At 54.3% G+C, this 26,166-nt stretch overlaps 4 non-coding genes across 4 annotated transcripts; 2 read left to right on the top strand and 2 right to left on the bottom strand.

The window, feature by feature from the left end:
* The first annotated feature begins 163 nt into the window (after positions 1-163).
* On the top strand, positions 164-237 carry TRNAI-AAU. Its single transcript has one exon. It is a non-coding gene; the product is annotated as a tRNA-Ile (tRNA).
* Positions 238-2,639: 2,402 nt separating this feature from the next.
* TRNAD-GUC lies at positions 2,640-2,711 on the bottom strand. Its single transcript has one exon. It is a non-coding gene; the product is annotated as a tRNA-Asp (tRNA).
* Positions 2,712-18,055: 15,344 nt separating this feature from the next.
* Positions 18,056-18,137, bottom strand: TRNAS-GCU. Its single transcript has one exon. It is a non-coding gene; the product is annotated as a tRNA-Ser (tRNA).
* Positions 18,138-24,505: 6,368 nt separating this feature from the next.
* TRNAP-AGG lies at positions 24,506-24,587 on the top strand. The gene has a single exon. It is a non-coding gene; the product is annotated as a tRNA-Pro (tRNA).
* Positions 24,588-26,166: the final 1,579 nt, after the last annotated feature.

The raw sequence follows: 26,166 nt of genomic DNA, 5'->3' as shown, positions 1-26,166 counted from the left end.
CACTACCTCTCGCATGCAAAGCAAGCGCTCTACCACTTGAGCTAATTCCCCTACCTTGGCAGGTGGCGTCTCGATCCATCCATTCGATAACGGAGGCCACATCGTTCCCCGCGCCAGCCAGTGACTCCTTCCAAAAGGGTCAGGCAAGGCAGCCTTCACCGTTGGCCGGCTAGCTCAGTTGGTTAGAGCGTGGTGCTAATAATGCCAAGGTTATGGGTTCAAGCCCCATGCTGGCCACTTCAGGAGGGAGAGGGTGGCTTCTGCTCTTTTGGCTGACTGCTAGGGGTGGCAGAGGCCAAAACCAGGTGGGCCGGGAGCGGGCAAGAGCCCTGCTGGGCGCAGGCGCCGGGCAGGACCAAGCTCCTGACACCTCCTTGGGCTCCCCTCCCTGGGCTCCTCGCTCCACCTGCTGCCTGAAAGGAACTTGGAGACGGGTGGGCCCCGCCGGCTGCCTTCCAGGCTCATAGGAGGCCAGGCTTGAGCTGCCCGCCCGCGAAGCCAAAATCGTAGGCCTGCCGGCTCGCCCCCATTGTCCACAGAGGGTTGACCTGATGGCCCGAATTCTTGCCGGTCGCCAGCTCCACCCAAATGTACCCGACGCCGGATCACGCTCCCCAGCCCAAGCCACAGAGGAAGGCTTAATACTCGGCACCCCAACCTAGGGGAGAGGCTTCACACTCCGCCGGCGCAGTGTCCCCTTTGGGACTCCCCTGGACACCATCCTCCCACCGCCCACAGCCAGACCCCCCAAGCCCACCCCTCCGACAGGAAGGAGCAGGAGGACCACTCCGCCCAGGGGCACCACCACTTGAAGTCAGCTTCACTTGCTTTCTCTTCTACCCCTTTCCTTACAAGTTATGCGCGCCTCATGGGAGCCGGCCCTGGGAAGACGCAGGCACGGCACTCTGACTGGCGCAAGCCAAACGCCCACACCGAGAGTTTAGCACGGGCTCTTGAGGCACTGGAGGAACCCCATGCAGACGCACTGACGGAGCTAAGCTTTACGGCCAAGGGCCCTACCTGTGCAGAAAGCCAACTTGCTTGTGAAAAAGACTCCTCTTTCGGCTCCCCTTCCAAACTTCCAAATGCCTCCCAATGGGAAAACACACACACTGAAACACCCAAACGGTCCTAACGCTGGGGCCAGGTGAAAAAGAAAAGCAAGGAAAAGATTTCTAAATGGCCACCCTGCCAGAGTCGGACAGCTCCGCAAGTGAAACCCATGGGAGGGACATTACACAGAAAAGGGGAATGGAAAGCTGCCCAAATTGAGATGCTGTGGAAAGCTACAGCCCCATCGCTACTCCTACTCTGCACACTTCTTGCAACAGCTGGTGAACGGCCAGGTGCTTTTCGCATCCAAGCCCACACCAGGGGAAGACCTTGAGAAGTTTCCCGTGGCTTGCCTGGTTCAGCTGGTCAGAGTGCGGCACTCGTGGAGGCAAGATGGTGCAGAGGAGCCCCTGGGTGGCTGTGGGCCTGGGGAGGATGGCTTTTGATTTTTCGGCCTGACCGCTACGGACAGCAAGGCCAAAAGTCAGATGGCCGAATTTCCCGTCCACCACGCTCATCAGGAGCCCTTAGTCGACAGGCTGGGAGAATGCGGGCATCGCCCCGTCATATGTTTATTCCCCACTTCGAACTTTAGCATCCACAAGATGGGGACCTGCATGGGCCCCTCTCAACTTAAATCCTAGTTTAGATCTGGTAAAGCTGCCACCCTCTAGAAGTTCCAGTGTCTAGCACACGCCCTGTTCCCCCAAACCTTCCCTGGGGAACACAGATCCAAACTCCTTGACTCGTAACCCTAAGGGAAATAAACCATTCCCCCACCTTCTTCCCCCTCTCCTAGTTGTTGGGAAAGATACCTTGATTCAAACTCCTTGAATCAAACCAAGAGGGATTCACTTTTCCCCCTCCACTTCCCCTGAAAATCCAAACAAGGGAAGAAATCAATCAGGTTCTAAAAAGAAAATGATTTTATTAAAAGAAAGAAAGAAAGTACACTATCTCTGTAACACCAGGATGGAAAAACCACGAGGCGTGCTGCAGGATAGCCCCTCCCCACCAAAAAGCAATGCCGTGACCCGGATTCGAACCGAGGTTGCTGCGGCCACGGCGCAGAGTACTAACCACTATACGATCATGGCCAGGCGCTGGGGGTACAGAAAGCAGCACACTGGAAAATGCTCAGCTCTGTGCTCTCGGGGCGGCCACCTACCTCGCCGGCGGCCACAGGTCTTTCTCAAGTCTCCCCATTACAGTCACAGGTCAAATGCTGAGCAAAGGAAAAAAGACAGGAAGCCAATCCCATGCCTGTCCCTTTTTCTGTCTTCCTCCACCCCTGGACCAAGTCCCTCCCCGTTTGTCTGGGTCATTGTCCTCATGCCCCTGGCCAGCCTATTTCCCTTTGCCGCTCTGAAACGTGCCCCCACGGGCAGGCCCCGAAGCTGGGCCCGGGGGCGGAAGGCCAGGGAGAGGCTTTTGCTAGGGCCAGCATGTCCTTGTGAGGTAATTGTCTCTCTGGAGGTGAAAGTCATCAGTGCGGGGTGTGAAGGGAAGTGGCCGTCGAAGGAGAATGCAAGGCATGTGGTGGGCAGGCCAGGGATTTCTTTGTCCCCCCTTCAAAAGGGGTCACCCTCCCCATCGGGGAATCGAACCCCGGTCTCCCGCGTGACAGGCGGGGATACTCACCACTATACTAATGAGGAAAGGGGAATGGTGAGTGGCCCCAGCTCCCACAGACCAGCCTTGGTCAGCGTACACCTACACCGTCGCATGGGCCCCAGCAGGCAACAGCACCCCTGGCCCTCTTCTGCTTCCCAAAGGCGTTGGCCGCAGCAACAGCCCTGGGAAAAGCCCTGGCCCTCCTCACCTGCCCTTGCCCAGCACGACGCCTTTCCGGGCCTACACCGCTCCTCACACAACACCCGCCTGGGACCTTGCCCTCCCCTACCAGCTCAGCAGCACCTTTCTTCCTCTCAAAACCTCCTCTTGACACCCTCCCCCTTCCACACTTCACACTCACCTCATCACAGACTCACCCACGGCCCCTTTGGCTTCCCAAGCGCCTCTGGAGGGACGCAGCTTCCCAGGCACGCAGATCCGGCTGATGGCTCCCAAGTGTGCAAGTCCGTTCCCGCAGAGCTGCCCCATAGGGTGACATTGAAGAAACTGTGGAAAACGGGACAGGGGTGTGGGGGGGTAATAGGCTCCTATATAAGAAAAAGTCCTCCCGGACCTGCCTGTCCCTTTAAACATGGGACATCTGGTCACCCTGGAGCAGCCCCACACTCCTGCTCCCCGGTTAGTGCGTTTGTAACCCGGGGGCTGAAGCCGACGCGAGAAAGGGAATTGAGCGAGCTCGGAGCTCTCCGGCGCCACCTGTTGGGAGCAGAGGGAAATGACTGAGCGGCGTCCTGGCTAATTTAAATATCACCTGGTTCTCTGCTGGGTGGCTCCACGGCAGAGCTCGGGTGTGGCCTGAGTGTGGCAGCACCTTATTTGCATATTAAAAGCGGCAGTTTGGGGCCATTGGGGTAAAATATGAGTAAGTTTTGGGGTTGGGACCCACATGTTTAGTGCAGGCTGTGGGGAGCCGGGCTGAGCAGAGCCTGCCCCGACGGGGTGTGTGGTCACCCTGAGCTGGGAGCGTGTGGCCAGACATGGGGAAGGGGCTGCGGGAGAAGCTTGGTTGTAGGAAGCAGAAAGTGTCTTTTTTGGTGAGGTTTTTATTACCTAATGAAGAGCAGTGGTCGGGGAGGGGAATTGAGACTCTGCTTTGGGGGTTGCTGTGGGGTGTGACACGAGCCACCCGGTGCTGGCTGCTGCTGTGGGGCATAGGACAGGTGGGGGGTGGGGGGGCTGTTTGGGGGCTTGAGATGAGGTGCAGTTCCTGGTTGGCTGGTGCCAGCCTGCCTAGTGTTTTTTGACAGCTAATCACCCATTGGCCCTTGCGTGGGGCGGGTCTCTGAAAGCTGGTCTCCCATTGGGCCCTCCCCAACTGACGTTTCTGACAGGCTCAGCTCCCATTGGTGACGTTGTCTGACAGCGATGCAGGGCGGAGCCGCCAGGGCCATGTGCGCTCAGAGCTCAGCGCCGCCCGCGAGAAGCTGCGCGAGGCCGCGCGGGGCCGGGTCCCGCTGCCGGGCGGAGGAACCGAGACTGCAGCAGCGGCGCCGCCTCCCGCCTGGCGAGAAGCCGCAGCGCCGGGGGGGGGGTCACAGGGTGCGAGGCGCTTCCGGGCACGGCTGTTTTCTGCCGGTCACGGGGTGACGGGTCCTGCCCGGGGCGGCCGGGGGGTCCCGATGGCAGCTGGGGGCTCTGGCGTCCGCCCGCGGCGGCTGGGAGCTACGGGGCCACCTGCAATGGCCGGGGGCTGCGGCTTCTCCTCACCCCCCCGCCCCGGTGACTGGGAGCTCCAGGCTCTGCCTGCGGTGTCTGAGCGCTGGGGGCTCCTCTCCTGCCTGGCGCGGCCGGGAGCTCCAGGGGCTTCGGCGCTGCAGGGTCTGTGAGCAATGATGTGGGGCTGCGGGGTCCTCCCGCCATCAAGGCCTGTTGGGAAATCCTGGGTCCATCCGCAGTGGCTGGGAGCTCTGGGGTCCACTCGTAGGAGCTGCAGGGTCCATAGGCAGTGGGGTGGAGCTGTGGGGGCTCCCCCGCCACCCATGGCTGCTGGGAGCTCCAGGGTCTGCCTGTGGGAGCTGTGGGGCGATGAGGGGTTTGGGATGGAGGAGGGGGCTCCAGGCTGCAGGGTGGGGCTGAGGGATTCAGAGTGTAGGAGGGGGCTGTGGGTTGAGGCAGGGGGTCGGGGTCCAGGACGGGGTGATGGCTCTGGGGTGAGGACAGGGATGAGGGGTTCCAGGTGTGGGAGAAAGCTCTGGGCTGGGGCACGGGGGTGAGGGCTCTGGGGTGCAAGAGGGGACTCTGGGTTTGGGGGGGTTCAGGGCTGGGGCAGGGGATTGGGGTGCAGACTTACCTCGGGCGGCTCCTGCTCAGCGGCGCAGCAGGGGGGAGCTACTGGCCAGTTCCAGGGCGCAGCGCGGTGCCCTAGGACACGTAGGGACCAGCCTGCCTGAGACCCGCAGCACCGCTGACCGGACTTATAACCCCGTCACCCCACTGGGAGCTCCAGGGTCCCCCTGTCCCATGTGGTGGCTGGGAGCTCTGGGATCCACCCACAGCAGCTGAGAGCTGTGGGGTCCATCCGTGGTGGCATGGGCCTGTGGGAGCCCCTTCCGACACTGGTGGCTGATAGCTGTGGGGCCCCCACCAGCTGACAGCTCCAGTCTTGCTGCCCCAGGGCAGAGGTGGAAAATGTCGCTGAGATCTCTGAAAGTCACAAATTCTGTGACCCCCCTTTATATAATCTTAGCCTTAATAGTTGTTGACTGTCTCTCTCAATCTAGTGGTCTGCTCTAGCGCGGATGGGACAGGGAAGACAGAAGCTCACCCCCCAGCACAGGTTTGGGCAGAAATGGCTCTTGAGCTATTTGCTGTGCATGCAGAGGACTTGTCCAGGCCGGTGGAGCAGCTCAACCAGATGAGGAGCTGGAAGAAGGAGACCTGAGCAGCCTGGACATCCCACTTTTTCTCCACAGCCACTGCCTGTCAGCAGGATTCCTCCTTCTCCTCCTCAGTGAGACCAAATCTAAGCACCTAGACAGCCGGTCCGTCCGCTGCACCCCAATCCCTCATGCCAGAGCCTCCCTGCCAAAGTCCTGTACCTGGCTCCAGAGAATTGTCTCACATCTCGCTGGGAACTCGACTTCTTGTGCCCAGAGAGTCTCGGCCCCACTCAGCAGAGGACCTGAGAAACACAGTATCTGCCTTTTCCAAATAAGTGCTTGGAAAGGTTTTGTTCCTATGACCACGTGGCCTAACGGATAAGGCGTCTGACTTCGGATCAGGCAATTGAGGGTTCGAGTCCCTTCGTGGTTGTGCTTGTGCAGTTTTACCTTTGTGCTGAACGTCCTGCTCCCTTCAGGGCTGGAACCTCTTCTTGGCCGCTCAGGCCAATGCTCTGGCTTCAGCTAGAGCCCCGGGAAGGAGTTGGGGGGTGGGTGTCACAAAGGCTGGGGCATGAGCCCCAGGTGCTTCCAGTCTCACCTTTGCTGTTCCTGACTTGCCAAAGAAAATGGGTGGCTACCCGGGCTAGCGTGTGGAGCAGTTTCCCTCTTCCAAGTGTGCGCCTGTCCCTGTGCTGGAGGGTACTTGCTAAATAGCACCTTGGGAGCCTGGGTGTTTCTCTGCTTCTCACCAGCTGGGGAAAAGCCTCTTGAGGTAAAATCTCCTGCCCCACTGCCAAAGTGAGCACCGTGAGTGGGAACGGTCAGAGGCCCCACCAGGGGGGCTGGCCCTGCTTTCCTACCATCTTCTGATGTTGGCCACAAAGCATCAGCAGCTGGCTGTGGGTGGTTTTCAGTGGGTGTTTGCCATGCCAGGGAGCAGCCTGTCTGGGCGTCTCTGTGGCTGCTGCTGGCCACGCATAGGCATGGTTCTCCCCTCCTCTTGCCCTGCCCTTGGTTGCTCTGTGGCTTTTAAGCCTTCCCTTGGAGCTGTCAGCACCAGCCACCTCTGTCCTAGGTGCCCAGAGGAGGAGAGGTGCTGGGCTCCAGCCTGGGACTCTTCCTCCCTCCTGCCTTTCCCTGACTATGAAACCTGGCCCTGGCACTCCTTCCTTCAAGCGCCATGTGGGCAAGAGGAAAAGTGTGGTAGAAAGCACAAGGGCCAAACTTGTGGGCATCAGAAATCCCAAACACCCAGTCAAACCATAGTCACTTCTAGACCCCATTCCAACCAAAGACCTGGCTCCAGTGGGTATGAGTCACTCAGCACAAGGTAAACAACTCATTCTTAGACAGCTGTAGACAGGAAAGCACTTGGATCTCCAGGGATTTACCACAAGGTCTCACTCAGATTTGAACTCAGATTTCAGCATGCCAACCATTACACCATGGGCCCAGCTTGTGCTAGTTTCTCTGAACATTGGTGACCCTATCATAGAATACCAGGGTTGGAAGGGACCTCAGGAGGTATCTAGTCCAATCCCCTGCTCAAAGCAAGGCAAATCTACAGAAAGACTTTTGTCCCAGATCCCTAAATGGCCCCCTCAGGGACTGAGCTCACAAACCTGGGTTTAGCAGACCAATACTCAAACCACTGAGCTCTCCCTCCCTCACAGGGCCAGCTTGTGTAAGGGGACTGTTGGCCCTTTACTAAAACTGAGTGGGGTTTTTTAGGTTGGTTAGTTCCCAGTCCCAATAGAAGGGGGAAGGGTCAATGGGAAATCAGGCCCCTGAGACTGACAGGCCCCTGGGGCAATGGTCACCAACTGGTAGGGAACAAGTGAGAATTTGTTAATGAGTAAAATTCCTGGTGAAAATTGGCAAAGCTGTGGAGAGTTTGAAAAGTTCCAGTGAATTTACACATGAAGATACAAACAGAGAGACAAACACACACAGAGAGAATGAGAACATCACAGACTGCACAGGCCCACACAGACATAAACAAAAACCAAACCCGCCCAGCACACAGAGCCATAGACACATAAGGGAAAGCCACACAAAACATAGAACAAATCCACACCAAAAAATACAGCAAAAGCTCACAACAAGAAAGCACAAAAACCACATACCAAAAGAATACTTAGCAAAAAACAATCTGCATGCAAAAGTCACACACACACACAGACACACACACACACACAAAACTATGCAAGGCATCCACAAAATCACACAGGACCCACATGCACATCAACACGACAGACAACAAAACCCCAACATACAGAAAGCCAGGCAGGGTTTGAGTCTCACAGCGAAGAGGATGAGCACACAGGTGGTTTGGGGAGCAAAGACTGAGGGGGATTCGGGGGCAGTGCTCTGGGCTCTGCCTGACCCCTCCTGACACAGGCGGCTGGTGGAGAGCAGAGCCTGGTAGATCTGTGGAATCTGCCCTGCTCTCTGTAAAGCAAGGGGACCTCGGTGTCTTCTGAGCTGCAATTGTATTTTCTGCAGGGCAAAATGATTGGCAGAAGCCATTTGCTTAAATGGAACAAGGGGTGTAGATGAGATTTGAACTCACAACCTCAGCATGACTCCATTCAGCACTGCTCTGTAAGTCCTGGGCACTAACCCATTGCACCACTGGACCTTGTTTTCAGGAGTTTGGCTCCATGTTTCATGGATGGATTAGTGGAGTGTGGGGGGGTTGCATTAGCTAAAACAAATCCATATTAAAGGCTGCAGGATGGCATCAGCAGAGGTGGGGAGCCTCCTTCCATGTGCTAGAGCTGGTTCCCCCTTCCGTTGCTGAGGGGAAGGTTGGTGCTTTGAGCCCACCCAGTGCTGGAATGTCACATGGGTGAGATTAACGGGACTCTTGGGAAGGGAGGGGAAGTCTTTTCTATTCCTGCCTAGCTCCATTGGTCTCCTGTGGCCCTTTCGGCTCTCTGCTCCCCTGTTGGGGAGATGCAGAGACAAGCCCCCATCTGGGTGAGTCACCGAGAGGCTGTGTCCCATGGCGTGTGGGGGAGAGGGGGAGGGGTGGGATGGGGTCAAGGGGAGAAGGTTGTGTGTGACAGTGTGTGGGGGAGGAGGAGGGTGTGTTCCTTAGGATATAAATGATGGAAAACACGGGCAGTGACAGTGAAGCCCCGTGTCTGAGTGTTATGACCCTGTGTGGTGCTGCCGTTCACCTTCCCCTCCTATGGGCTCAGCTTTCATTGAATCCAGCATTTTTTCACCTGTCCTCACCACAGAAGTGTCCCACATGCCTCAGCTACTGAGTGTCCCTCTTAGAGACGCCGAGGACTGGAACTGATTTCAGCTGCTGGACAGCTCTGCTAGGACTTTATTCATTTGCACAGGAAAATGCTGAGAGTTTAAATTCATTTCAGCCCCCCGCCCCCATTCAGCGAACTCCTGAACATACTGGAGATGGGTCTGGAAATCAATTTTCATTCGAAAAGTTTTTAAAGGGAATCACAGAGACACTGGCCGGCTGAGGGCTGAGGCAGAGGCAGCCGCGTGGGTGTTGCAGGTCAGGAGGGGGGAGGGGGGAGAAGGCACATGTGCTTTGCAGCCTTCCTTTCCCTCCCCTCCCCCCAGCACTCACCTGGAGGAGACGCCGAGGGAGCTTCCGGTCCGGTGGGAGACAGGAATCTCTGCCGTGACCTCACTCACCTGAGCAGCTGCTGGGGCTTCCAGCCGTGAGTGTTTGACCCTGTGATTCCCCGCAGGTTTGTAATATTGGGCTGGTTTTGTGGTTTTCGTGGTGTTGCTGTTTGAGGATGAGTTGGTGCCTGTCTGTGTCTGGTTCCAAACTAAAGCCGGGATCATGTAACCCAGGAAAAAAGCCCCGAGCCGGTACTTAGTGCTGTGAACTCCAGGTGAGAGAGAGAGGGAGGTTTGGAGGAGGAAACCAAATACATCAAGAGGGGAGAATGCAAAAGGTCTGCAACACGGCAGACTGAGACTTCTCTCCCCCGCCCCCCCCCCCCCCGGCAAGAGGGGAAACTGAGGCACGGAGTGATCTGATTCCCCTCTCCAAATTATTTTGCACAGGAAGGGGACTGGGGCTTCTATCCAGACCAGTTCCCTTCCCATCAACTCTGCTTTCCCTGCTGCAAGACCGCTGTAGGGGCTGAATATTTCCATAAAACTATGGCTCCTTTGTTTGCCCTACATCAATAAATTAGACCGTCTTGGGGGGGGCTATCCCCCCCCAAAGCTGTGTGGATATTAAGGTTTTTTTGAGGGGGGCATGATAATATTCCAGACCAATCAAATGCCCAGCTCAGCTTTCTAGCCATCCAGCAGCTCTAGGCAGGGAAGGAAGGTGCTCTTGGTGCAGAGTGGTTGCAAAACAGGGGTGAATTTAGCGGGGGGAGTCCGGTTGAAATCCCGCCTGATGCAGCCATACAGAATCGCTGGCAGCGCTGGGAGAGGCCAGGAGTGGAAACAGGTGGCCTGGGGGTGGGGGGACATTTGCCCTCAGTCCTGGGCTCTGGGATGGACTAGGCTGGGTGGTGGGTTCAGTCTAGTCTTCCAGCCTGTTGCTCTCACTGAGGTTTGTGGTTTTCATCTGGCTCCACCGAAAAGAGCAAACAAGCCCAGTAGAAAAGCGGGGTGAGAGAGGCGGGAAAGGGTGTGTAATGGGTTAAAGTGACCCATCAATGAAAGAGTAAAACCAGAGTTTGACTGGGTTTCCCCCCAGCCACCACTCCTGCAAACACTGGGCAAGGGGCAGCCCCGTTCCCCACCGAGGCTGTGGTGAGGGGCAGCAGAGGAGGAAGGAAGCCACATGTGATGGCAGTCCCCTCCCCTCCCCCTCCCGCACCCAGCACCCCCTCTCCGGCCCCCAAACTCTGTCCCAGAGCCTGCACCCAGCCCTCCGCACTCCCTCCCAGAGCCTGCACCCCTCCACCCTTCCTGCACCCCACCCCGTGCCCCAGCCCAGAGCCTGCACCCAGCCCTCCGCACTCCCTCCCAGAGCCTGCACCCCTCCACCCTTCCTGCACCCCACCCCGTGCCCCAGCCCAGAGCCTGCACCCAGCACCCAAACTCCATCCCACTCAGCCTGGGCAAAGCTCTCCTCCGTCTGGCTCCCAGCCCCTCTCCAAGGGTTGCAGCTGTCTGGAAGTGCTGCCTTCCACACCTTCCTAATTCACACCTCATCCATTCAACAGGGCAATTGATTACAAAGTGGGGGGAAGATCTTATTCTACTCCAAGCAAAAAGACATTTTTCTTTTACCTTAATTACACTACATTTGGGGCCTGCTATAACATATTACCAAGGTTCACTACAAAGTCATATAAAAGTTACACAAAAATGCATAATGCAGAGATTTATCTATAACTGCATTGATTGACTGCAGTGTGCAGTAATATAGTGACCCTGGGGCTTTGAATGAGGCATTATACTTGATGGGGAGGGTGAGGGGGCAAGTGGCGGGTAGGCACAGAGGCGAGCAGTGAGGCAGCAGGGGCTCTAGGGGTGGGCATGGGGGTTTCTGGCAGGGGAGGGAGAAGGTGAAAGGAGGCAAGTGGTGGGTGGGGGACTGACTAGGAGGGATGCAGCAAGCCAGCGGGGGGCTAGGGGGTGAAGAGGGGTGTGATGGTGGGGCTGAGCAGGGAGGGGACAGGTCCTATTTTACTGCTGTGATCTGGTCACCCCATGTGTGCTGTTTCTTCCTGCCCCCCGCCCCCACCGAACCTTGTTTCAATGGGGCGGAGCTGGGGAAGGAGGGTTTGTTTCCACGGGGCCGGGTGGCACTGGGGGGGGGGAGGGGGCAATTTTATATTAATAAGGAAATATTTATAAATTTTAATAAAATAAACAGTGAAGAAAATCAGTTGGAGAACTATCAAAACAAATTATTTTCCTAATATGAAAGTGCAAATCAGCTAATTAATATATGATGCAATGTATGTAATAGATAATTGTGTTATTATTTATATAGTCATGGAAAGTAAATAATACATGGAAGAAATGAAAGGGGTTTTTAAAGGGTTTTTTTTGTTTTAGTCATCCCTTCCGGGGCCTCATCAAAACTTTTCGAATTGGGCCCCGCACTTCCTGAAGCCGCCCTGACAATGAGGCTAATCATCTAGTGGAACAAGCTCTGCAAGGGACGTGGTTAATTCCCCCTCACTGCCCTGTGTAAATGAAGACCGCAGCTCTTGCTGCAAGACACCTGGTGTGTGGGTGTCCCTGTTCCCCCTTCAGAACCTCTGGTACATGGTGCTTCCCTGCTCCCAGTTCAAGATCCCCATCATGTGGGTGCTCCCATCCAGGATCTCTGGTGGGTGTCTCTGTCCCCCACCCCATGAACTAGCTCCACTGTGTGGTTTCCACCGCCTGCCCCCATCCGGGATCTGTGAGTGTCTCTGTTCCCCTTTTCAAGATCCGTGTTGCAGGGGGGCGTCCCTACCCCCAAGTCAGACTCCCCATCGTGTGGGTGCTCCCATCCCCCCCTCCAGGCTCTGTGGGGGGTGTCTGTATAAAAAGAGACCGTGTCTCACTGTCTTGGCCAGGCTATGCTGCAGGGGCTATTCACAGGCATGATCCCACTACTGATCAGCATGGGAGTTTTGACCTGCTCTGTTTCTGACCTGGGCCAGTTCACCCCTCCTTAGGCAATCTGGGGACCCCAAGCTCACCATATTGATGCCGAACTTAGTGCGGACACCCGATCGGCACAGCCCCCTAGAGCCCAGAACTCCTGAGCTCAAGCGATCCGCTAGCCTCAGCCTCCCCAGGTGCTGGGATCACAGGCACCAGCCACAGAGCCCAGCTTGTTTTGCAGCCTGGCAGCTGGAGCTTTAAACTCTGCTTGTGAGCTCTGTGCCTTGGCCAGACGGGGACAGCCTGGAACTGGGAAATGCTCCTGCTTCCCCCGCCCCTGTCTCATGTCGGGGTGCAGGCACTGCTGTCCTCCCAGGTAAGATCCCGGATGTTTCGGTGCCCCCTTCCCCCGCCCAGGTGTCCGGGTACCTCTCCCCCCCATACAGAATCCTGGATGTGTGGGTGTCCATCCCTCTGCAGAGGATCCCAGAGTGTGGATGCCCTTGTCCCCCCCTACAAGATCCTGGGTGTGTGGGTGCCACTCTCCCCCCCAGTAGATCCCTGGCGGGTGGGTCCCCAGGGTGTGAGTGCTCCCAGCCCCCGTTACAGGCTGGGGGGGGGTATAACTGGCTCTCCCTGTCCTGCCCAGGCGGTGCTACAGCAGCTGTTCACAGGGGCAGCAACCCCACTGTCACCCTGCAGCTTTAACCTGCTCCAGGGGTGACCTGCTTCACCCTCCTGTGGGAGCCCGGGGACCCCGAACTGCCCAGAATCACCTGATTGATGCCGAGCTTAGCACAGACACCGGCTCAGCATGGCAGGGAGCTGCCCTGAGCCCTGACAATCAGCTTCCCTCCGCCTCCTGCTGCACAGCGAGGGTCCCACGCGAGAGGCTTCGTGCCCAGTTTGTTCAGGAGCGTCCCAGGCTCCAGCTGTAAACTCTGCTGGTCAGTTCTAATCTTTGGCCACACGGGGGCGGCACTAACGGTCCCATCTAAACGCTGTTTGCGTTCGACCCTTCGGATCCCAGATTGTAACCCGCGGGCAGATCTCTGAGTGCAGCCAACTCCCTCCCCAAACTGAACATTGAAGCAGCAGCTCCCATTGGAAAGATCAGGATTTTTGCCTTTAAAAACAAGGGAAATGTCTGCAGCGAGAGACTGAGGAAGCTCAATTGATTTCATTGACTGGAGGTTAAGAGGCGATTTAATCACTGGTTTAAATACGTTTTACAAATTCCCAGAGGGGGGAATATGTGATTTGAAGGGTTCTTTAATTCACCAGACAAAGACTGAACAAGACCCCCTTGGCTTGCAGTCGATGCCAGAAAATCCCAACTGGAAATGACCATTTTTTAACCGTGAGGCTAATTATCTAGTGGAACAAGCTCCGTAAGGGAGGTGGTAAATTCCCCATCACTTGCAGTTTGTAAATCAAGACTGCAGCTCTTGCTGCAAGACACCTGGTGTGTGGGTGTCCCTGTTCTGCATTTCAGGATCCCTGGTCCATGGTGCCTCCCTCCCACCAGTTCAGGATCCCCACAGTGGGTGCTACCATCCCCCCATACAGTCTCTGCGGGGGAGGGGAGGTGTCTAAAAAGAGACCGTGTCTCACTGCCTTGCCCAGGCTATGTTGCAGGGGCTATTCACAGGCGCGATCCCACTACTGATCAGCACGGGAGTTTTGACCTGCTCCGTTTCTGACCTGGGCCGGTTCACCCCTCCTTAGGCAACCTGGGGACCCCAAGCTTCCCTGGGATCACCATATTGATGTCAAACTTACTGTGGAAACCCGATCGGCACAGCCCCCTGACTGGGCCAGAGAGAGCAGCAGGTTTCCCATATTGTTTCCTGCTCTTGTTTTCTTGACTAGTTTCTCCTCTGCACCAACTTGCTCTTTTGCTTTGGGAACCTGGCTAGGTCAGTTGGCAGAACATCAGACTTTTAATCTGAGGGTCCAGGGTTCAAGTCCCTGGTCAGGTAATAAACTATTCACCAAGATCTTCAGCTGTCTTGCTGGAGTCCTCTTTGATGTTACTTTTTCTCTTCAGGATTTTCCCTTTCCTCAGAAGGGCCTTTTTGTGTGTGGGTTTGAAGGGGCAACTTCCTGACAGCCCCTCTGTCCTTGCAGCCTGGAGGAATAAAGGTCTCTGTGCATAGAGCATGTTCCTTCCCTGCACACTCACACACACACACACACACACACACAAACACACAGAATACCCCTAAGGAATTAGAATCACCTGCTGCCTTCCCCTGTCCTGCTGGATCCCCAAACGAGAATGCTCTTCAGCCTAAACTCATGTCCCCTCTTTTCCCAGTGCCCCTCAATCCCAACCCTCAGTCCCTCCTATGCTCACTGCTCCTCACTCCCAACCAGAGCCTGCTCCTCTTCACACTTCTCCTCTGTCCCAACCCACAGCCCCCTCCTATTACCAGTGCCCCTCAATCCCAACCCACAGCCCCTTCCTATTCCCAGTGCCCCTCAATCCCAACCCACAGGCCCCCCTCCTCACGCTGCTTCTCAATCCCAACCCACAGCTCCCTCCATCCCTCCAGCAGCAGGTGCTTCAGACCCCCTCAGGAAGATTTTCTTGCAAGATTTCGTGTATGAGTCTGCATGTGGATTTTACAGTATGTTGGAAATAGGTTGGGTTGCTTGCCGAAATGATCACTTGTGGCTGGTGTTGGATTCCCAGTCTCCATGTTACAGGGGCAGGAGTAAAATAAAGGGTTGTTATCCTTGTTGTGTGACTCGAGGGCAGCAGAACTGGGCTTGGCAGACCCTGATGGAGGGACTCACCCTCAATTCAATAACACTTGCTAGGCAGGGGACAGGGGTTCCAAAGCCAAGGGGGTTGTGTCCTGGGTCCTAATACTAAAATTTAGGTGTTAGACCAACCCTAACACAGGGTGGCAGTGGAGGGATGAGTGAGTCCCTAGACAACATAGTGAGTACGGAGCCTTCTTATTTTCCCCCTTTTCCACCCAGGATGGGGCGTGAACTGTACAGAGGCACCTCTGGGCTTGCACTGACTAAGGACAACAGCTGTGAGTGGGGTGCAGAGAGGGGATGGCTCATGTTAAAGGACGTTTGGTTGCTGGACTTACGAACCATAGGGAGAAGGACACTGCCCAGCTTATCTGGGGGGTGGGTCTTTCCCTCGTGGTTTATGTTTATGTGTTGGGGCTGCTGACATGACTTCTGCTAACCCTGGGCTTACATTGCAGTGTAGACATATCCTGAGAGGGCATCTATACTGTGACAAAATCCCGCTGGCCTGGATGGTCTGATTTGGGCTCCTGGGGCTCAGGTTGTGGAGCTAAAAACTACAGCATAGACATCTGGGCTCAGACTGGAGCCCAGGCTCGGAGACCCTCACCCCTCGTGGGGTCTCGGAGGCTGGGCTGAAGCCCAAGTGTCTATGCTGTAATTTTATAACCCTGCAGCACAAGCCTCACAAGCCTGAATCAACTGACCCAGGGTTTGAGAATAGTGACTTGGGTGTGTTAATGGCAGTGTAGACATAATGCTAGGCTATGTCCACACTGCAATGAAACACCCACGGCTGTCCCGTGCCAGTGCAGGCTCCCAGGCTAGGGCTGTGGGGTGGAAATTTGCACTGTAGATATCTCGGCTCAGGCTCAATACCGGGCTCTGGGAGCCCTCAAGGTTGGGAGGGAGTTTAGCAAGCAAACAAGGTAAAATGGCAGTGGAGTATTACCCTGGACTCAATGGCATTTCTCCATTGGTCTGTCTGCTTTGGGGCAGGGACAATAACACGTCCTGCTGCATTCGTTATTTCAAAGGGCGGTTTAGGATTTTCATTCTCACACACGGTGCACAAAGCAGGACTCAACCCTCGGTGTAAACTAAATGAGCTGCCCACAGGTTCTGGCAGCCACAACGAGCCATTCAGTGTGAGAGCCCAGATCTGCCCCTGTCCCAGAGGAAGCAGGATCATCTGTGAAAGGCTGGAACACTGACCTATCAGCTCTTAACTCCCAAACTTTCAGTAAGTCTGTTATCAGTGCCTGTGAATATATTTTAAACAACTATACTGGGCTGGACCAAAGAGCACAGTGTTTTGTCCTCCCACAGTAGCCAATACTAGGTTGCCCAATAGTTAGTCAACAAGGCACCACTAGCAATTGAACCCAGGATCTCCTGTTCACAAGACAGGTGCTTTAACCAGCTAAGCCATGGTGCTTGCCTGTGGCAACAACACTGTGTCTGCCCACACCTGACTCCCTGCCATCCCCACTGGGGCCTGAAAAGCTTTGCTTGTGTTTGGATTCTGCAAAGCAAAGGAGCAGGTGAGGTTTTCCTTGCAAGCTGTGTGTGTGTTTGTGTGTGTGAATCTTTGGCCAGGTCTGCACTACAAGGTTACTTCAGCATCATTATATTGCTCAGATGTGTGAAAAACACACAACGCTCCCTCGGTCAGCAGTTTTTGGCTGGTGCACACACTGCAATACCACGTCTGGCGACAAAATTGCCCTGTTTTGGTGACAAAATAAAACTACCTCGACGAGAGGCCTAGTGCTTTTTGCAGCAAACTTAAAGTGACAAATGTCAGTGTAAATGCTGCTGGTCATTATATCACCATAACTGGCCTCCACCAGTATTCCACCATGCCTGCCGTGAACTCACCTGCCCTGCATTCCTGCTACAGAGGCTGGGTCCCTCCCCTTTCATAGCTCCAGAAAGTTCTGACAGCTGAGCCACTATCTATACCGGGATTAGCTTGATTGAACTGCATTGCCAGCCTAAGTAATGTAATTACACCAACCTAATTTTGTAGTGTAGACCTGTCCAAAGAATCACACACACAACTTGGGAGCAAAACTTCATCTGCTTCTCTGCTTTATAGAATACAAACATGAACAACACTTCTCAGGGCCCAGTGGGGATTGGCAGAGAGTCAGGTGTGGGCCATCTTTATCCCAGGAGAGATGGACTCTAAGGGTACGTCTCCATTGCAGTGTAAGCCCAGGTGTGGCATGCTGTGCTCAGAGCAGCACCGGGAAGCCCCATATTCACCACTCTCATATAATGATGACATGGTTTGTTCAAAGTCTGCCTTGTGACGTATCATTTCAAAAGTCTTGATCTGTTGAACATTAATATCGTGTTGGATTGTGTGTGCTCGCATTGGTTGGGAAGTTATGAAGTTTTGCTCTGTGTGCGTTACTGAGATATGTTATGAGGTTGAGAAATGCCCCCCACCAGCCTTTCAGGTGTGACAAGGGAGGAGCCAGACTCGCTGCTGGCCCATTGAAGGGATCCACACTCCCAAAGACTATCCCAGGAACCATGTACAATGCAGACTTCTCCGAGATAGCACAGAGACAATGGACACTGCTTGACTCACATGGTAACAAAGGAGCTTCCTAGCAAGTTGGAAGAAACTATGAAAGAGGGGAAGAGACATCATGACTTGGCCTCTCTCCCCCACAACTCAGCAGGTGGAAACACACCTGGAGGACAAAGACTGAACTGATTCAGAAATCAGAAGAGAATAATAACAATAATACTTTCAAACCAAAGTCCCCAAACAGACTAGTATTAGTTTTTCAGCAGAAAATTTTCAGTTTGGGGAATTTTGTTTTCTCAGTCAGACCTTGCCAAGGGAAGCAGGGAGAAAATGTTGGAGTTGCCTCCTTCAGAACAGCTTGGCCTAGACACTAGCTCTGGTTCACTGCTCTGGCCTTGCTCGGGTTGAGGGTATTTTAATAATTTGGGCAGGTCCCAGGGTGTTTGGGGGAGATGATGAGGATGTTCCCTTTTGAGATAAAAACTAAGAAATACAGCACTAGAGAATTTCTTTTTTAAAGAAATCTGGGATTTAGACATTTTATTTAAAGCAAGGGAGTTCTGAGTTTCTGAGAAGGTTTTTGTTTGCAAGAAGCAACATTGTTTGAGCTGTCATTGTACCAAAGGGGGAGATGGTTGTCTACAAAGGAGGGGTGAAAACTAAACGCATCCGATGAGGATGGGATTTGAACCCATGCGTGTAGAGCACAATGGATTAGCAGTCCATCACCTTAACCACTCGGCCACCTCATCTGAGCTGTTAGAAAACTGGACAGGAGGAGAAATCTAAGGCCAGCAGAGCTCGGGACAATAAGGAGTTTTTAAATACTAAGCGGAAGCAGGGGCTGAATGAGCTCCCCCCTCACATCTAGTGAGGAGCTGGGGGAAAGACTTCAGGAACAGACCGTGTTTGCACAGACACACCTACTCTGCCTAGCTATGCAGCATGATGGGGCCGCTTTCCCAAAATGACCACTTTTGGCTGGTGGCGGGTTACAAATCACTTTAGGAGTGAATAGAATGAAATGTTATTATCCTTCCTGCATGAGTGAAGGGCAGCAGAACACACCTAGTCCGTCCTGATGGAGGGCTGGGTGGGTGAGGAATAGCTTTTATTGGACTGCATAGATGTGATTGAGAACATCACCCTAAGCCAGTGGTCCCCAAACATTTCACACTGTGCCCTCTTATCCATGGCTGTGGACCCTCAGAAGGTGCGATCAAGATCTCGGGTTGGGAGATGGTCTGTTGCTTGCTGGGGAGAGAGGTGCAGACAGAGGTAAGGGGGTGGAGGCCGAGCTGGGAGCCAGAGCCCCAGGCTGAGGGTGGGGTTGGGGAAGAGCTGGGACAGAGTGGGGCTGAGTGCTGCTCCCTCCATGGGGGCTGGCTCAGGCCCTGAGGTGCCCCCATGAATGTTCCTCTGTGTCCCCCTAGGAGTCATGCCCCACAATTTGGGAACCACTGAACCCTACTCGCTAAGCAGGGGCTAGTGATGCCAAAGCCCAGGGAAAGGGAGAACAAGTGCGGGGCCCCAGCACTGGAGCCATGTGAAGGGGCTGCAGGAGAGGGGCAATGGCTGGTGGCCCAGGGAGTTAAGGGCACAGGAGCGGGCAGGAGTTAGGGGTGAAGGAGGTGCAAGGGTTGGGAGTGCAGGAGCTAGCGGTAAAGGGGGAGTGGGGATCGTCCAGGGGCAATGGGGAAGTGCCAAAGTACAAGCTTTGCCCAGGGCACCATTTCCCCTAACGCTGGTCTGAGCAAACCATTGGAAATGACCCTTCAGTGAGACCAGAACCATAGTGTAGAAAAGGCCCTTTGTTAAGTGGTGGTGGCTGAGGGCTTAGGGAGATGGGTTAGAAAGCAACAGGCATCTTTCTGTGGAGGTTTGATTCTTGCCTGCTAGGCAAGTGTGGTGTGTGGTGTCTCCATGGCTGTACTTTCAGTGTCTGATCTGCCACAGGGAGCCAAGTCTAGACATATTCAGAGGCTCTATGCCAGGGTTTCTCAAACTTCCTTTCACTGCATCCCCCTTCTGCCAAAAAAAACCCTCAACTTACTACAAGCCCCTCCACACTGGGCAGAGGCAGGGGAAACAAAGCCTGAGCCCTGCCCCAGTGAGGGGAGGGCAAAACCAGAGCTTGAGGGATTCAGACCTGGGTGGTGGGGCTCAGACTTTTGGCTTCAGCTCCAGGCCCCAACAAGTCTAATGCCAGCCCTGGCGACCCTATTAAATCAGAGTCACGTCCCACTTTGGGGTCCTGACTCACAGTTTGAGAACCACTGCTCTGTGCTGAGGGGAGAGAGTTTTCCTGTGGGTGTAGTTAAGCCACTTTGCAAGAGGTGGCAGCTGTGTCAGTGGGAGAAGCTATATCGGTGGGTGCGCAAGCTGTGGTGTTTGCCACATTTAAGAAGTTTAATCAAACCCCATTTTTAAAACCACCTGTGGTCTGGGAATGGCAAAGGACCTCAATGAAGCAGGGTTTGTCCTTCTCAGGTCATTGTGGCTGTATAGCTCAGTGGTAGAGTGCTTAACTGCAGCTTAAGTGATCCTCAAGTGGTCAGATTAGATGCTCTAATCGTCTCTTCTGGCCATAAAGTTGACTAATTTCTGAAAAACTGAGTGTAGCATTGGGAGCAGCGTCTGATGTTTTCTTGTCTAGGCGGCTTGCTTCCTAGAACGAACGCTCCTTGAGTGGGGTGATCCACAGGGAGTAGCTCAAACCTCCAAAGTGCCTGGGCAGGGGCAGGACATTAGCACAGCAAGGGAGGGATGTGGCAGTGACAGCACAAAGGCCTTTTGCAGGACCTCAGACTATTGGTCAAAGGTGGTGGGGAGGTGGTGACCTCACAGAGAGATGCTGACATCAGCCAGGCAGGACAGGGGCGAGGGGCCAGGGAAACCTCAGAGACCCCTGTGGCTTTGCTTCAGCAAGTCTCCTTCTCCAGGTCTCTCTTTGAGGGCTGAGAGAGTATTCGGGTTCACGGACGTGAGCGCCAGGAGGAACCTCTTTCGACTTTTCTCCTTCCCTTTTAGTGATTTTACTAGAAAACAGCCGTCCCTGTTTAGAAGGTAAGAGCCTCCTCGAGGTCTGAAACCTTTTCGGTCTGATCCATCTGGTGACAGTTGAATTCTAGGCATGGAAAACACGAGCTTAAGGAGGCAGAATTTTATTTCACACTTGGGATTTTGTCCCATAGAATCAGTGGGGACATTAGGGTTTGTCCTTTTTGTTTCACCTTTTCCTCCATCCATCCCTCCCTCCTTTCTCTTTGTCTCTTGCTTCTTTTGTCCTTTCTCCTGTTCCCCTCCCAACACCAGGAGCGAGGTGTGTGTGTGTGTGTGTGTGTGTGTGTGTGTGTGTGTGTGTTGCGGGGGAGTGCTCGGCAGCTCCCACTCTGGGAGGCCCACCCAAAAATGTGGGGCTGAAATAGTGCTCGGGCAGTGATACCCACTGGTGGCCTGGGCCATCCTTTGGGCTCTCTGGTGAGAACCCTCAGCCTCCCGTCCTCAGTCTCTACCCTGATTGGCTGAGCAGGGGGTTATTGACAGGGAGGAGACTCAGGTCCTTGTTGTTCTCTTTTAAGACCAAGGAAATAAGTCATAACCTGTTCTATGTTTGATGAATTTTGCTGCTTCGCTGCATTAATGGTCTCTGAGCAGTTCATGATTCTCTCTAACATTGCAGTTCTCCTCAAATACTTGCTGACTAATTACTGTGCACTGTTGTTGGTCTGGAGCTCAACTGAGAGCACTTTATTCAGGTCATTCAACGTCTGAAAGTCAAGATCTGATGGTTAGTTTGAAAATCAGGGCTCTTGTGTCCTACTCCCAACTCTTCCACTGACTGGCTGTGTGACCTAAGACAAGTCAATTCTCCTTTCTCAGCCTTAGCTTGTCCCTCTTTCAAGTAGGGATACTAATGATCCGCTCCTACCAGGGCCGGCTCCAGGCCCCAACATGCCAAGCACATGCTTTGGGCAGCATGCCGCAGGGGGCGCTCCACTGGTTGGTGGGAGGGCGGCAGGCGGCTCCAGTTGACCTCCCGAGGCGTGCCTGCGGATGCTCCACCGGAGCCGCGGGACCAGCGGACCCTCCGCAGGCACGTCTGCAGGAGGTCCACCAGAGCCGTGGGACCGGCGACCGCCAGAGCGCCCCCCCGTGGAGTGCTGCCATGCTTGGGGCGGCGAAATTCCTAGAGCCACCCCTGGCTCCTACCTACATCACGGTATGTGGAGGCAGGGCTGGCTCTAGGTTTTTTGCCTCCCCAAGCAAAAAAATTTTTGTCTGTCCCCCGCATCTCCTTGCTGCCTGAGCCCTGGGCTCTCCCCTCCCCACACCTGCACCCCCTGCCTCCCCAGCTCTGGACCTCCCTCCACTCGCACCCCCCTGCTGCCCCAGCCCTGGGCTCTACCTCCTGACCCTCACCCCCCTGCCAACCCAGTCCTGGGCTCTCCCCCCCACACACCCCGTGCTGCCCCAGCTCTCGACTCTCCCCTTCCCCACTACCAGTGATCCCCCACTCACACACCCCCTGCTGCCCCAGCCCTGGGCTCCTCCCCCCACTTGCACCCTCCTTCCGCCCCAGCCCTGGGTCACTGGTAACTTGCTCCCAGTTTAATAGAATAGAAAAAAGAGAGGATTGAATGTGTAACAGGGAATTTGGTAAATCTTGGTTATTTTAGTTTTGCAACAGGCTCCTGTCCACCCCCAGTAGAGTTTTCAGTCGCAATGGCAACTTACTTACCAAATGTAACACAGACTAGTCCATGCCTCCCAAGTGGACGTGGTTCTTGTTCTTCTGCACATTGTAGCCCATGGAGGCCAAGGACCTGCAAATGTGTCTTCATGTGCCTTTGTTTCATTGATGAAAACAAACCTAGACACTTAGAGGATTGGAATTGATTTCATTGGAGGGACATGTTTGCTAGGTTTTTATGCATTTGCACAGGAAAATGTTGAGTGTTTCTGTTCATTTCAGGCATCCCTAGTCAGTGGAGCTCCTGAACATAATGAAAATGGAAATAATTGTTTTTGTTGAAGGACCAGGTTTTCAAGGGGATACTTGGGTTTGAACCAAGGACTACTTGATTTGCAGTCAAACACTCTACCACTGAGTTCTACTCCCTGACATTTGTGTGGGCAAGTCAGTGATCTTAAGGATCTTGAAACCTGAGAGTGGCGTTCGTTTCTTCCACACCAGTGTTGCTGTCTGTGCATCCCGGAGCTATGGGGTGAGTGGGGAAGGCCCACAACTAGCTTGTCAGTATCAGCAAAGGAGCAGCCGACATCAGGCCCAACGAGACGTGCTGGTGGCCCATTAAGAAGAATCCACTCTCCCAGAGACTTCTCGGCGAGGGCAGGGTACACAATGGGGGCTACCTACCCGCCACGTCCCAGCAAGGGTCTTTCTAGTCCCACTTTAGCGTTACCCAATTTCTAATCAGTCTTTGGCCCAGATTCCCTCCCTGAGCGGCACCAGCACATGCCTGGGCCCCCTGCTAGTGTTAAATCTGCCTTGAGCTGGGACCCAGCTTGGCAAAGAGCCTGCAGCCCCCTCTGTGCTGGGGAGTGAGAGCAGCCCTGGCACTGGGCAGGGCAGCCCTGAGGGAATGAACCCAATGTGCCCGTGAGGCCCTGATCCAGAACCTCTGCCAGGCAGCTTGTGCTGCTCGGGCGTCTCTAGTCTCCAGCAAGGATTCAAAGCTTCTCTGCTCCAGGGGAACCCCTGGGGGAGGGAGGCAGGGCTCCTGCAGGATAAATCTTCCTGCTGGCAGAGCTCCGGTCCCCTCCTCATGGGCACAGGGCGTTGCACACGGCACCCACCACATGCACACACCCCTTTGTGAGGAGAATCAGCTCTGGGATACTGGGGTCAACCCCTCCCCCCAACCTCCTCGCTGCAAACCTTCTCCTGGCTTCAGTGAGGGAATGGGGGCGTGAGGGGCTAGTGCGGTAACAGCAGCAGCGTGGCCGTGGGGCTCGGCCGGTGGCTGGGGCCAGTCACCTGTGCATGAACCCAGCCGACCCCAGGAGATGGACCCGGGTCACCAGCCCAACCCACCACGCGGCTGCTGCCGCTGCCCTGTTAGTGCGCGAGCTCCCACAGACCACGCTGGGGAGAGACCCCAGCTGCAGGGGAGACGCCCCTGAGTGCCTGGCAGGGCCCAGCTCCTGGCTGACCTGCACTGCTGGGGGTCAGGGGGCTGGGTGACAGGGGGGCATTGGCTCTGGGGTGGGACTGTCACTTCCCCCCCTGCCAAGCCAACAGGATCACAGCAAACGAAACCACCTCGGCCGGCAGGGGAAGAGTTCAGTCCAGGGCCTGGTGCATTCTGGGAGCAGGGGCGGTGCAGACAAAGGGCAGATACGGGGCAGCTCTGAACACTCTGCACAGAACTGCCTGTCCTGTCCCGCAGCCCCTGGTACAGGGGGCTTTTAGCCATAGTTTTAATCAGGCCAATACATTGAAACAAACCCCTGTTAAATCATTGCTCAGCCCGAGTCCTTCACCCACATTCCTTAGGACAATGGGTGTTTCATTTCCTGCCTCAATTTCCCACAGAGACACAATTTCCTTTGCACAGATCCGTGAACAGCAAAACCTCCCTGTGTCTCTGGTCTGAGCCAGGGCCTTCGATTCCAGTGACCCCTTCTCTCCTGCAATGGCGATGGTCAGACAGAGGGGACGTGGCACCTGCATCCCTGCCAGGGAGATGTTGGCTCGGCTCTTTCTTTCTGCTCCTGTTGTTAGTCCATGAAACATCAAGGGTGGAATGCAAGGCTGAGTTCATGCACCAGCCCCCTGAAAAAATTTCAGTGCCCCAGAGAAATCCTGCCCCCTGCTATTGGAACGATGTGCTGGAGATTTGAATGGGAAAGGGACTGTCTGAATTGTCAGAGTGGGGAATGAACAACAATCTACAGCAATGTCATTAACACAAACACACTCTCATCTTGCTCCAGCCGGAAGGGAAATGGGCAGGAATTCTTGCTGTTCACCTAAGGACACACTTACACTGATGTGCAGCAGTGAGTGTGCTGGGGAAGCTGGTCTGAGCAAACAATTTGAAGTGACAATTCAGTGAGAACAGAATCATCATGAAATGATACAGCTGTACATCCAATAGCTGTGGCCAAGTGGTTAAGGCGATGGGCTAGGAATCCATTGGGGTCTACCCGCGCATGTTCAAATCCTGCCAACTATGCAAGTACTGTGTTGTTGTTATTATTACTGTAGACTTAGTGCCTGAGCATCCAGAGTGCAAACTGGAGCCACATCTACTTTCACTCTGTCTACACTTAAAATGCTGCTGTGGCACTGCTATAGCACTCTGGAGTAGACAGTGACTGGAGGGGTTTTCCCATCCCTGTAATAGCTGCATTGACAGAACAATTCTTCCTTTTCTTTAGCACTATCTAACCCGGGCTTAGGTCACCTTAACTCTATGGGTTTGGGGGGGTTTCACACCCTGAGAGACGTCGCTCTGCCAGTTCAGTGCCCAGCGTACACCAGCCCTTAGATCCCTCTTGGTATTTCAATGCAGGCACTGACCTGTGAGAGGGAAACATCAGCTCGCAAACACAGAGACTGAATTCCCCACATTTAATCTCGCTGCACTTTCCAGAAAGTCACAAAATTCAATTGATTCTTTCTAGGACAGAGAAAAAAATAAGTGACACTAAAGTTTTTGGCTTGGGTAAATAAAAGTAAGTGTTTAAGCAATATAGTAAAAATCTGTACTGATTCCTCTAACTAACACGAAGGCGTGTAATAGGAACAGACAAATCTTGTCAGTGACGACTAATTTCACAAATGATCTTCCCATTATTAATTTCCACGCTGCCCCCACTGGAGGTCTGGGCATCTCCAGTGTCATTGCTCTGCATTCACCTTCCCCTAGAATTGTTCTCGGACATTCGCCTTCCTCTGCAGCATGGGGCACGGGGTCACTTGCTGGAGGATTCCCTGCACCTTGAGGTCTCTAAGCCACGATTTGAGGACTTCAATAACTCAGACATAGGATAGGGGTTTGTTACAGGAGTGGGTGGGTGAGATTCTGTGGCCTGCATTGTGCAGGCGGTCAGATTAGATGATCATAATGGTCCCTTCTGACCTTAAGTCTATGAATCTATGAATCTAGTCCCAAATTTGGAAAACTGTGCAGTTCAGCATGAGAATAGTGACCCCCGTCTCCTTCCTGCACCTGCTCTACATTGCTCCACAGCAGCTTCGCCACCTGCAGAGTCACCCCAGCACTGCAGTGCAGCCGCCCAGGGTTCAGCAGGGGCCCCTGGCAAGGACAGTGGGTGCAGCTAACAGCCCGGTGTGCCTGGCCCTGAGGCAGCTGTGAAAAAGCAACACTCCCCCCACACAAGTACAGAGACTGAATTCCCCAACTTTAACATCATGACCCCCTGTAGAAACCCACACGTGTCAGTTGTATTGTCACAGGGAGATACAAAAATCAAGTGACACCATTTTTTAAGTTGAGTAAATAAAGTTGAGGAGATAGTTATTAACCTCACAAAAATATACTAAAGATCCCTCAACATAACACCTGAAGGTGAAATATGAACAGAGACAAACCTTGTCAGCAAAGGCTCATTTCCCAAACGATCCTCAAAATGTTACTAATTCCCACCCTTCCTCCAGAGGAGCTCTGTGCAGTGTAACTGTTCTGCAGGCAGCTTCCCATTCAATGCTGTTGTGGGACATTCCCAGACCTGGAAATGTACCAAAGACAGAATTTGAAGAGCAAACCTGCCTCCCCGCACCAGGCGGGA

This window comes from Mauremys mutica, unplaced genomic scaffold, assembly GCF_020497125.1.
Source record: "Mauremys mutica isolate MM-2020 ecotype Southern unplaced genomic scaffold, ASM2049712v1 Super-Scaffold_100292, whole genome shotgun sequence".
In the NCBI taxonomy this organism is placed as follows: Eukaryota; Metazoa; Chordata; order Testudines; family Geoemydidae; genus Mauremys; species Mauremys mutica.
The sequence above is the reverse complement of the archived record's forward strand: the minus strand, read 5'-3'. Positions and strand labels throughout refer to the sequence as shown.